Raw genomic sequence first — 13,374 nt, 5'->3', positions numbered from 1 at the left:
AGGTAAATTTGGATTTGGATAAATATATACTTGTGAATGTACAATAAAGTAGCAAGATAGTTGAGCACTGGGCTGGCATCCAGATGCCTGGTAAGTTAATGTACCACTGGCTCTCCAGGTTGCCAACCACTTTATCTCCCCTTCCCATTCCCATGCTAACCTTTCTATCCTGGGCCTTCACCATTGCTAGAGTGAGGCCGCGTGCAAATTGGAGGAACTGCACCTCATATTTTTCTTGGGCAGCTTACAACCCAGCAGTATGAACGTTGAACTCTCCAATTGTAATTCACTTCTACAAACACCACCCTCCCTCTCCCCATACCCCACCCCCCCCCCCCCCCCGGCAGCACTGCATCCCTGCCCCTCACCCTCTTTGCCACAAATAAAATCTGTTAACCAGTTCCACATTTGCTCAACGATGTATCCCTCTTGGCTCACACCATCCCTAGCCAACAACAAGCCTATGAGGGAACCTCTTTGCCAGCCACAATTTGTCATGGTTCATTATCTTACTTCCAGTTTCTGCACCCCCCCCCGCTCTCCCCAACCCCCCCCCCCCCCGCTCTCCCCAACCCCCCCCCCCCCCCCGCTCTCCCCAACCCCCCCCCCCCCCAACTACAACACTACAATCAATCTGAATGCATTCAAGAGAGAGCTAGATAGAGCTCTTAAGGATAGCGGAGTCAGGGGGTATGGGGAGAAGGCAGGAACGGGGTACTGATTGAGAATGATCAGCCATGATCTCATTGAATGGTGGTGCTGGCTCGATGGGCCGAATGGCCTACTCCTGCACCTATTGTCTATTGTCAATCTGAAGAATGGTCCAGATCCAAAACACCACCTATCCATTTTCTCCAGTGATGCAGCCTGACCCGCTGAGTTACTCCAGCATTTTGTCTCTATCTTGCTAATGTATTGGGTGGAATTGCACCATGGGCATGTGCGTATATATATATATAATTACTGTAAGCATGAACCAACTTAATTGGTCACCATTAATGTCCTCTGGGGAAGGAAAGCTGCCATCAATATGTCAGGCCTCTGAACGAATATAAATAGAACATGGGACATTCCAGCACAAGAACAATAGACAATAGACAACAGACAATAGACAGTAGGTGCAGGAGGAGACCATTCGGCCCTTCGAGCCGACACCGCCATTCAATGTGATCATGGCTGATCAATGCTTGTGCCAAACTTGATGCCATCATATTTCTCAATTGACCATTAAGAAATCGCATGATGCCATTTTGAAAAAAAGTTAGGGATTTCTCCCCAGTGTTCTTTTCTATATATATAACTCAGCCAATATCACTCAAACATATTATCCAGACATTTGGTTATGGGGGCTTGCTGTACAAATGACTGCTATGTTTCTAACAGTATTTCAATGACTTTGAAATACTTTTTGTGTAAGAAGGAACTGCAGATGCTGGTTTAAACCGAAGATAGACACAAAAAGCTGGAGTAACTCAGCGGGACAGGCAGCATCTCTGGAGAGAAGGAATAGGTGACGTTTCGGAAGGATCTCGACCCGAAACGTCGTTCTCTACAGAGATGCTGCCTGTCCCGCTGAGTTACTCCAGCTTTTTGTGTCTATCTTTGAAATAGTTTACGATGTTTTCAAATCATTATGGGTGCCAGGTTTATTTTTCCTGTTTTGCCTGTCACCACTTGTCTGTTGCACAAGGTGGCACCACTGAGGCAGCTTTGCACTTGCAGGCTGCTTACATCAAATTAGTCTCTTTGCAAGATAGTCTCTTTGCAAGTCGAGATCCTTTTGACCTAGTCTCTTTGCAATGTGGGTTTATGTTATACTCTGTTAGCCAGGCATCCACCTCTGCCTCCACGAGTAGAGGTCCCTAAAATCTCTGAGCCACGATCTGTACAAATGTAGAACTATGAGGGTTAGAACAACGAGACTTTACTTTAGACTTTAGAGATACACCGTGGAAACCGGCCCTTCGGCCCACTGAGTCCATGCCGGCCAGCGATCACCCCATTCACCAACACTATCCTACACACAAGGGACAATTTACAATTTACAGAAACCCATTCACCTACAAACATGTACATCTTTGAAATGTGGGAAGAACCCAGTGCATCAATTCTCTGAATGCATTCAAGAGAGAGCTAGATAGAGCTCTTAAGGATAGCGGAGTCAGGGGGTTTGGGGAGAAGGCAGGAACGGGGTACTGATTGAGAATGATCAGCCATGATCACATTGAATGGTGGTGCTGGCTAGAAGGGCTGAATGGCCTCCTCCTGCACCTATTGTTTATTGTCTATTGTCATCCAGAGAAAACCCACACGGTCACAGGGTTAATGTACAAACTCCATACAGACAGAGGCTGTAGTCAGGATCGAACCTGGGTCTCTGGCGCTGTGAGGCAGCAAATCTACCGCTGCACCGCTGAAGCACAAATTAACGCTGCATCACAGGTTATTAATGCCATAAATAAATGTAAACCGGGCGCTAGGATTTTTCCGTAGAGGAACAGAATTGGAGAGAATTGAAGTTATCTAAACCTGTATCTGACTTTTATTAGACCAGAAACATATAGATTTCTGGTCACCCGGCGATCAAGAGAGTTGAACAATCTGTTAATGTGCGTGGATCGCTGGGCGGCGCGGACCCGGTGGGCCGAAGGGCCTGTTTCCGCGCTGTATCTCCAAATCTAAATCTAAAATCTAAGAGAGTGCACAGAATGAGAGCTGAAATGTGATGGTAAACGCAACAGGAAAAATTGACTCGACTGAGTCACTTTTCTCTTGAGAAAAGAAATCTAATGGGCCATGGAAACAGAGATCTTTACAATTCTGAAAGGTTTGGATGGAATGAATAAACAAATAATGTTTCCGCACGTGGGAAAGAGAACTGGGGCCCAACAATATTGGACCGTCACCAATAAATTCAGAATTTGAAACAGAACATTTTTTGCCCAAAGAGTGATGAAAATGTACAACTTGCTACCATGGGGAATGGTTGATGTCAATAGTGTGGAGGCTTTTCAGGGAAGGCTGAAGGAACATATGATGGAGTAGGGAATTGAGGGCTACAGTGATAAATATAGATTACAAAAGAAAAGGGGGAGGCTAATAAAACATTTTGAAAATCAAAAACTGCAAGCTGATATAAAAATAAAATATGCTGGAAAAAGTTAGCAGTTCAGGCAGCATCTGCAGAAAGAGAAGCGGTTCTCTTTTTAGATCTGGACTGAGAAAGGGAAAAAACAAGTTCGTTCAGTGGCGTAGCAGCGGAGATGCTGCCTTACAGCGCCAGAGACCCAGGTTCGATCCCGACTACGGGTGCTGTCTGTGGGACATGTTGGTCGGTGTGGGCAGGTTGGGCCGAAGGGCCTGCTTCCACACTATTTTCTTATCCAGAGATATTTCCATGTTCTCATGCAAAGTAAATACATTTACCCGGGATCAAAAATCAGAGTTAGCACCATCTGAATAGTCCCGAAGAATTAACCTTCAGGCCAACGCACAGACTGCCACCAATTTTCTATCATCAAAAGATTCAAAGAGATACATTCCCAATGTGATGCTGATTGTAAAATTGTGCCTCAGTGAAAATGGAAGAGGAGCACTTTCAATAATGGAGGGCTGACTGTACAACACTCTAAAAGACAAGGTGAAAACCTACTTTATTGCATCTGTTAACCTGTGGAAAAAATAATATTGGCTCTCAGACCAGCTGTCATAAGACAAAAACAGTTTTAAACCTCGGACTGCACTCAATGTGACATGTGCAGTACCTATTCTAAAAAAAACCTTTGTATGTCTTATAATTAAATATATGGCTTAAAGTGTTCTGTTGAAGTCTCTTTGCTTGCTTTTATAATGAAGTCATTAACCTACCTGGGTTAAAACCATAAGCTGAAAATTGTTCTACTCAAATGCATTAACCAGCTAGTTAAAAATCACAGTCTGAAGAACGTCTACCCTTAATGATGCAAAAACCTCCCTCCATCCATTACCATATTATACTAGCTAAAAGCCTGTAGCCGTTCATGATTCAGCAAGTAATCTTTGATTTTTAATGGAGGAAGGGAAAGTTTTTGTGTTGCCGTTAATTGCATGTGCCCAGTGCAGGCAGTTACAAATTCGACAGCGTCTGCTATAATTGTCCACAATTGCTGTTATTTTCTGAGGACATTTCGTGAGCACTCTGTGGCAGTGTCGAGACACAAGCTGCACTGAAGGGCCTCAGCACTCTCAAATCTATTTTTAACAGGTAGACTTCAGTCAAAGCGAGATGAGCCGAATACAACCCCTCTCTGCCACTGAACCATGACTGGCAGGAGTGATCCTTAAGGCAAGTGTGCTCTCAAGCATCAAAACAAAATTTTATTTCAATTTTATTCACTGAAAGATAATCTAAAGCATGATTTATATCACCGCCTTATCTCTCGTTTCCCTTTCCCCTGACTCTCAGTCTGAGGAAGGGTCTCGACCCGAAATGTCACCTATCCCTTTTCTCTGGAGATGCTGCCTGACACGTTGAGTTACTCCAGCTTTCTGTGACCATCTTTGGTGTAAACCAGCATCTGCAGTTCCTTCCTACACATGATGTGTACTATTAGTAGGCAAGGCTTCTAACTATATTTTGATCTCAACAACAAACATGGTTTCGAATGACAAAACACAGTAACAAACACACTTTGAAAAATATTTTGTCCATCAGTCAAAGGATGGAAAGGTTACCGGGAAAAGACACAAAGTGCTGGAGTAACTCAGCCACTCAGGCAGCATCTCTGGAGAAATTGCATAGGTGATTTTTCGGGTCGGGACAATTCTTCATAAGTTATAGGGGCAGATTAGGTCATTCGGCCCATCGTGTCTACTCTGCCATTCAATCATGGCTCATCTATCTTCCCCCCCCCCCCCCCCCCCATTCTCCTGCCTTCCGTACATTGACACCCGTACTAATCAAGAATCTGTCAATCTCCACCTTAAAAATATCCATTGACTTGGCCTCCTCAGCCGCCTGTGGCAATGAATTCCACAGATTCACCTCCCTCTGACAAAATAAATTACTCATCATCTCCTTTCTAAAGGTACGTCCTTTTATTCTGAGGTTATAGCCTCTAGTCCTAGATTCTCCCACTAATGAAAACATCCACTCCACATCCACTCTATCCAGGCCTTTCACTATCCGGTAAGTTTCAATGAGGTTCCCCCCCTCATCCTTCTAAACTCCAGCGAGTACATGCCCAGTGCCGTGGAACAATGTACATTTTCAGGACTCTTTTACAGAGTTATCAATAACAATGCACAGTACAAATTTCTAAAGGTTTACCTGGAAAGATACGGAACAGTCCATCTGTCAGGAACCTTGAGGACCATTTCTAGTATTCCACATTTAGCTATATGGGCGGCACGGTAGCGCAGCGGTAGAGTTGCTGCTTTACAGCGAATGCAGCGCCGGAGACTCAGGTTCGATCCTGACTACGGGTGCTGCATTGTAAGGAGTTTGTACGTTCTCCCCGTGACCTGCGTGGGTTTTCTCCGAGATCTTCGGTTTCCTCCCACACTCCAAAGACGTACAGGTATGTAGGTTAATTGGCTGGGTAAATGTAAAAATTGTCCCTAGTGGGTGTAGGATAGTGTTAATGTACGGGGATCGCTGGGCGGCACGGACTTGGAGGGCCGAAAAGGCCTGTTTCCGGCTGTATATATATGATATGATGATATGATGATATATATATTGTTCAAATACCTCTATTGAAGTGTTGGAATGATGGCCAACACTGACAGTTTTCCCTTAATTACAACTGCACAATCTATAAGTTATATTACACATGAAACAACTCGATCAATGAAGTTTCATTTAACAAATTACCTATCAGAGCATTTATGCATGTCTTCATATCATTAAAAATAAACAACCAAACTGGGCCATTTTACCAATGTGCAAAAACGTCTACGTTTCCAATTAGGAAATTGCAGCCCGAGGAAGTGTCCCGGCCAAAAAAATCACCTGTCCACTTTCTCTACAAGATATTGCCTGAAGCGCTGACTTCCTCCAGCACTTTGTGTTTCACTTAGGAAATGTTAGGTCATTTAGGCAAAGGAGTATTTTGATTAATTGAGGCAGAACGATAAATTACAATTAAAACACAAAGTATGTAGGAAGGAACTGCAGATGCTGGACTAAACCGGAGATAGACACAAAAAGCTGGAGTAACTCAGAGGGACAGATAGGCAGGAAACAGGTTCCAAATGTTGGGGGAGTCCAGAACCAGGGGCCACAGTTTAAGAATAAGGGGTAGGCCATTTAGAACGGAGATGAGGAAAAACCTTTTCAGTCAGAGAGTTGTAAATCTGTGGAATTCACTGCCTCAGATGGCAGTGGAGGCCAATTCTCTGAATGCATTCAAGAGAGAGTTAGATAGAGCTCTTAAGGATAGCGGAGTCAGGGGGTATGGGGAGAAGGCAGGAACGGGGTACTGATTGAGAATGATCAGCCATGATCACATTGAATGGTGGTGCTGGCTCGAAGAGCCGAATGGCCTACTCCTGCACCTATTGTCTATTGTCTTATCTCTGGAGAGAAGGAATGGGTGACGTTTCGGGTTGAGACCCTTCTTCAGATCAGCCTCTGGCCCCGAAATGTCACCCATTCCTTCTCTCCAGAGATGCTGTCTGACCTGCTGAGTTACTCCAGCTTTTTGTGTCTAAAACACAAAGTACTTGGCCCATAACAGCATGATAAGCACGCAACTAAGAAGACCAAGCCCAAAGCACTATCTAAACTGAATATACCAACTTATGCCAAGGACAATAACTAACACCATATGCAAGAAACAGCTACCTACATGTTCACAAGTTCATTTCCTTTTAAACTGATGGTGTAGATGCAAGTATATCATTGGGGTTATTAAGTGGGCACCTCCCTTCACTGGTGTTTCATTGAGTTAGGCCCACGAGAACCTCGTGGAAGGCTCAACAGTTGGTTCTGGTGTCCCAGAACAACCCCCCCTCAATACCTGCTCTCACCACCTACGCTACTAGTTACTACTAAATAAAGGAAAATCAAGACGATTAAGTCACTCTAACAAACTCTAAACACTTGCATCCTTTCCTCCACATATCCAAGCCCATCGTTAAACTCGTAACACCACAAATATCAAGCTTGCATAAAGATATCAATCCCATCTCCAGACCCTCATTTCGTTATCCATTTTCAGGGGACATGCACTGATATGCTCCTTCATCAGTAAGCTACATTGGCGTAGGGATGCTTAGGCCTTTCATTCCAGATTTTTTTTAAATTGCAATCTCCTGGGGCTAAAATTATCATTTATTTAAGAAACATTGTTCCAGCCATCCAATTTATTCCAATAACTGATACAGAGAAAAAGTAATTAGAACTATCCATAGTTCAAACTCATCAAATTTACAAAAGTCAGGAGGCTGTGCTGGTTAAACAAATTGGCTCTGTTTCATGTTAATTTACAATAGGAGGATATGATCTGTGGACCATTATATAATAGGGGGACAGTGAGAATCTCCTGCACTTAATTAACGGGCATTCTATGACAAAATGAAAATTATGCTCGTGTTCTTTGCATTAATGTCACTTGCCAATTATGTTCTTATTTATGGAGTCACAGAATCATTCAGCACGGAAACAGGCCCATCTTGCCCACACCGACCAACATGTCCCATCTACACCAGTCTCATCTGCCTATATTTGGCCTATATACCCCTCTAAACCAATCCTCTCCATGAACCTGTCCAAATGTTTCATAAACGTTGCAATAGTATCTGCCTCAACTACCTCCTCCGGCAGTTTATTCCATACACTCCCCACCTTTACTGTTAAAAATGTTACCCCATTCAGGTTCCTATTAAATATATTCTCCCTCACCTTAAACCTATGTTCTCTAGTCCTGTTCATGCTACTTGGTTTCAAAGGAATGCAAAACAGTTGTTAGATCACCACTAAAATATTCCATCTAATCTAGTCATGATCTTTTTAAGAAGGTTGTGAAGGTCCTGGAGCGAATGCAGAAAAGCTTTACCGGAATGATTTCAGGGCTAAGGACTTTACTTGTGAAGATTTGAGAGACTCAAATCTTATTCCCTCCCCCCCCCCCCCCCTGCCAAATCTGAGAAGGTTGAGAGGATGGTGTTAGATGGAGGCGAACAGAGCAACACCCTCCATTTTTTAAGGTCATAAGTGATAGGAGTAGAATTAGGCCATTCGGCCCATCAAGTCCACTCTGCCATTCAATCATGCCTGATCTATCTCTCCCTCCTAACTCCATTCTCCTGCCTTCTCTCCATAACCTCTGACACCTGCACTAATCTATCTATCTATCTATCCATCCATCCATCCATCCATCCATCCATCCATCCATCCATCCATCCATCCATCCATCCATCCATCCATCCATCCATCCATCCATCCATCCATCCATCCATCCATCCATCCATCCATCTATCTATCTATCTATCTATCTATCTATCTATCTATCTATCTATCTATCTATCTATCTATCTATCTGTCTGTCTCTGCCTTAAAAAAATCCACTGATGGTCTCCACAGCCTTCTGTGGCAAAGAATTCCACAGATTCACCACCCTCTGACTAAAGAAATTTCTCCTCATCTCCTTCCTAAAAGAACGGCCTTTAATTCTGAGGCTGTGACCTCTAGTCCTAGGCTCTCCCACTAGTGGAAACATCCTCTCCACTTCACGGGGAGAATGTACAAACTCCGTACAGATGGCGCCCGTAGTCAGGATCGAAACTGAGTCTCCGGCGCTGCATTCGCTGTAAGGCAGCAACTCTACCGCTGCGCCACCGTGCCGTTCGACAGCCTTCTGTGGCAATGAATTCTACAGATTCACCACCATCTTTGACTGAAGGAAATCCTCCTCATCTTCTTTCTAAAGGTACGTCCTTTTATTCTGAGACTATGGCTACATCCACTCTATCCAGGCCTTTCACTATTCAGCGTGACAATTACGATATTTAAACAGTCTGTATGTGATGAGTCTGCGACAGGAAATAAATGAGGTTTACAGGCAAGGAGAGGAGGATCAAAATCGTGACTATTTTGGTGGGATAAATAATGATGTGCCGTTTCCAGAATGGACAAATGTATTGCATTCAGATTTTTTTTCTCCATTGTGAGTTGTTATGATTCAGAATGTTCTGACAAAGGAGTAATGGAAGCAAATGTAGTTTTAACTTTCAAATTAGATAACTACTTTAAGGACAACATTTTGGAGTACCACCAATCAAGGGCAAAGAGGTGCAACCAGATAAGTCGTTCACAAAGCTGACCCAGAAGCAGCAAGCTGAATCACCTGCTTCTGTGTTTTTAGTTTAGTTTAGAGGTGCCCACTGAATCCGCACAGCCCAGCGATCCCCGCACACTAACACTATTCTACACACACTGGGGACAATTTACAACTACACCACGCCAATTAGCCTACAAACCTGTACGTCTTTAGAAACATAGAAACATAGAAAATAGGTGCAGGAGTAGGCCATTCGGCCCTTCGAGCCTGCACCGCCATTCAATATGATCATGGCTGATCATCCAACTCAGTATCCCGTACCTGCCTTCTCTCCATACCCCCTGATCCCTTTAGCCACAAGGGCCACATCTAACTCCCTCTTAAATATAGCCAAAGAACTGGCCTCAACTACCTTCTGTGGCAGAGAATTCCACAGATTCACCACTCTCTGTGTGAAAAAAAACTTTCTCATCTCGGTCCTAAAAGACTTCCCCCTTATCCTTAAACTGTGACCCCCCTTGTTCTGGACTTCCCCAACATCAGGAACAATCGTCCTGCATTTAGTCTGTCCAACCCCTTAAGAATTTTGTAAGTTTCTATAAGATCCCCCCTCAATCTTCTAAATTCCAGCGAGTACAAGCCGAGTCTATCCAGACTTTCTTCATATGAAAGTCCTGCCATCCCAGGAATCAATCTGGTAAACCTTCTCTGTACTCCCTCTATGGCAAGAATGTCTTTCCTCAGATTAGGAGACCAAAACTGTACGCAATACTCCAGGTGTGGTCTCACCAATGCCCTGTACAACTGCAGCAGAACCTCCCAGCTCCTATACTCAAATCCCCTCGCTATGAATGCCAACATACTTTGGAGTGTGGGAGGAAGTCGAAGATCACTGGATGGATTTAAGAGAGAGTTAGATAGAGCTCTAGGGGCTTGTGGAATCAAGGGATTATGGGGAGAAGGCAGCCACGGGTTACTGATTGTGGATGATCAGCCATGATCACAATGAATGGCGGTGCTGACTCGAAGGGCCGAAAGGCCTCCTCCTGCAGGTATTTTCTATGTTTCTATGTTTCTATCTCGGAGAAAACCCACGCAGGTCACGGGGAGAACGTACAAACTCCGTGCAGACAGTGCCCGTAGCCAGGATTGAACCCGGGTCTCTGGCGCTGCAAGGCAGCAACTCTACCATTGCGCCACCGTGCCACTGTGCTCTATTATTCCATGAATCTCAGTCCTAGCAACACCTTGTGCAAGCCAGCCAGATTACAGCTAATAGCGGCCTCCCCTTTACAAGGTATGGCGATTAAAATCAGTACAGTAACATCAGCAAACATTAAAAAGAAGCAAACTCGGCAAATACAGAGAAGGCACCTTCTGCATGACATTCAGAACAAAAAAATAACCGATTTCAGCGATTCTTGAAGGGTTTCAAATCTGGCTCACAGCCCATCAACATTACAGGCGCTTAATTAACACATGGTGTTCCCTGGGCATCACAGCTAGGGGCATTGAGCATCGCGGTAATGGTCCCCAGAGAGAAATCTAACATCTTATTTATGGATTGTTTTCCCAAAAGTTTTGTAAAGGTCGAAGCAGTATAGATATTTTTTCTTAAATAGTCACCTGAAATGCGGCTTCCTCAGTATAACTGCTCAAAAGATAGGCAGCGGAAGATTTAAATTGTTTGCAAGTCCACATTTTTTTTTAAAAGTGTTTCATACAACAAAGTGCAGCTTACACAAAGTGTTCCTGCATGCCATTTGAACACATGCAGTCTCTCAGTCATTTTAAAGACAGAATTGGAGGGGGGGGTTGGGGGGGGAAATGAGGGGGGACCTCATTGAAACATACAGAATAGTGAAAGGCTTGGATAGAGTGGATGTGGAGAGGATGTTTCCACGAGTGTGAGAGCCTAGGACTAGAGGTCCTAGCCTCAGAGTTAAAGGGCGTTCTTTTTAGGAAGGAGATGAGGAGAAATTTCTTTACTCAGAGGGTGACGAATCTGTGGAATTCTTTGCCGCAGAAGGCTGTGGAGGCCAAGTCAGTGGAGAAAGATTCTTGATTAGTACAGGTGTCAGAGGTTATGGGGAGAAGGCAGGAGAATAGGGTTAGGAGGGAAAGATAGATCAGCCATGATTGAATGGCGTAGACTTGATGGGCCGAATGGCCTAATTCTACTCCTATCACTTATGACCTTATGACCACATTTATTTTTAAATTAAATATCTTTGCAACTCAGGAGTTGAAACAGTGGACCCCATTAGGAATTCTATTCATTGCAGTGACACACGACTACATTGTTCGATGGAATGCTCAAGTCAAAAACATTGCCCGTCTCCGTCCATCCCTCTCCTCCACAGCTGCAGAAACCCTCATCCACGCCTTCATCACCTCCCGTCTGGACTACTGAACAGCCTCCTCTATGGCGCACCCTCAAAAATCATCAGTAAACTTCAATACATTCAAAACTCCGCTGCCCGTCTACTCACCCACACCTCGATCCGTGACCATATCACCCCCGTACTTTATAAACTCCACTGGCTCCCCATCCCCCAGAGAATCCAGTACAAAATCCTCCTCATAACCTACAAAGCCCTCCATAACCTGGCCCCATCCTACCTGACCGACCTCCTCCACAGGCACACTCCCACCTGCACCCTCCGCTCTGCTGCTGCCAATCTCCTATCCCCCCACATCCGGACCAAACTCAGATCCTGGGGGGACAGGGCTTTCTCCATCGCTGCTCCCACCCTATGGAACTCACTACCCCAAACCGTTAGAGACTCCTCCACACTCACCACATTCAAAACATCACTGAAGTCTCACCTGTTCAGTACTGCCTTCAACCACTGAAGGTCACCTCACCTTCTGTCTCCTTTCTCTGCTCGTTTACTTATTTACTTATTTATCTATTTATTCATTTCCCTATGTTCTCTAAATCCCTGTAAAGCGTCTTTGAGTATATGAAAAGCGCTATATAAATGTAATGCATTATTATTATTATTATTATTATAAAGTGTCATACAGCTCAGAAATAGGTCCCTTGGCCCAACTTGCCCATGTTGACCAACATGCCCCATGTACACCAGTCCCACCAACTTGCGTTTGGCCCATATCCCTCTAAACCTAACCTATCCATGTACCTGCTCAAATGTTTGATAAACATTGTGATAGTTGTACCTGCCTCAACTAACTCCTCCCCAGCATGGAGATAAATCTGGGAGAGCTCTGTTTTACAGCTCGAGTAGCCTATGTTCGATCTTGACCTTGTGTGCGGTCTGTGCGGAGTTTGCAGGTTCTCTCCTTGGGTTCCCACCGAGTTCTTCAGTTTCCCCTCACCTTCCAAAGACGAATGGTTTGATAGATTAATTGGCCACGGTAAATTGATCCTAGGTGACTGATAGAATCTAGAGGAGTTGATGAGACTGTGGGGAGAATAAAATGGGATTAATATAAATGGGTGCTTGTTGGCCACCATGGTCTTGATGGGCTGAAGGGGCTGTTTCCAGGCAGGTAGTGACATCTTGCCTATAGCAAGGTAACTAAAACTGTACACAGCCTCACTAATGTCTTGTACTACTGTAACATAGGCTCCAAGTTCTATACTCAGTGATGAAGGCCAATGCGCCAAATGTCTTATTCCCCAGCCCATTTACTTAGCTGCTCGCGATCCCACTGTAATTGTTGATAATCATCTACAATATCCATTTATTCACAAAATGCTGGAGTAACTCAGCAGGTCAGGCAGCATCTCAGGAGAGAAGGAATGGGCGATGTTTCGGGTCGAGCCCCTTCTTCATTCCTTCTCTCCTGAGATGCTGCCTGACCTGCTGAGTTACTCCAGCATTTTGTGAATAAATACCTTCGATTTGTACCAGCATCTGCAGTTATTTTCTTACATCTACAATATCCATGATACCCCCTATCTTGGTATAATCTGTAAACTTACTAGCCATATCTTGCACATTCTCATCCAAATTCTTATATATGTGACAAATAATAATGGGACCAGAACCAATTTTTGTTGCACAACATTAGCGACAGGCCCCTGATCTGAAAAACAAACTTCCACTATCATCCTCAGCTCCCTACCATCAATCCCAAGAATGTA

The 13,374-nt window shown here is 44.2% G+C and overlaps 1 protein-coding gene across 1 annotated transcript in view; it reads right to left on the bottom strand.

Moving 5' to 3' along the window:
- Positions 1 to 13,374, bottom strand: part of oca2 (oculocutaneous albinism II) — a 337,303-nt gene that overhangs the window by 243,754 nt on the left and 80,175 nt on the right. The gene's annotated exons all lie outside the window — the stretch shown is intronic.

This window comes from Rhinoraja longicauda, chromosome 7 (genome assembly GCF_053455715.1).
Source record: "Rhinoraja longicauda isolate Sanriku21f chromosome 7, sRhiLon1.1, whole genome shotgun sequence".
Classification (NCBI taxonomy): domain Eukaryota; kingdom Metazoa; phylum Chordata; class Chondrichthyes; order Rajiformes; family Arhynchobatidae; genus Rhinoraja; species Rhinoraja longicauda.
Note: the sequence above shows the minus strand (reverse complement) of the source record. Positions and strands in the feature narration are given on the sequence as shown.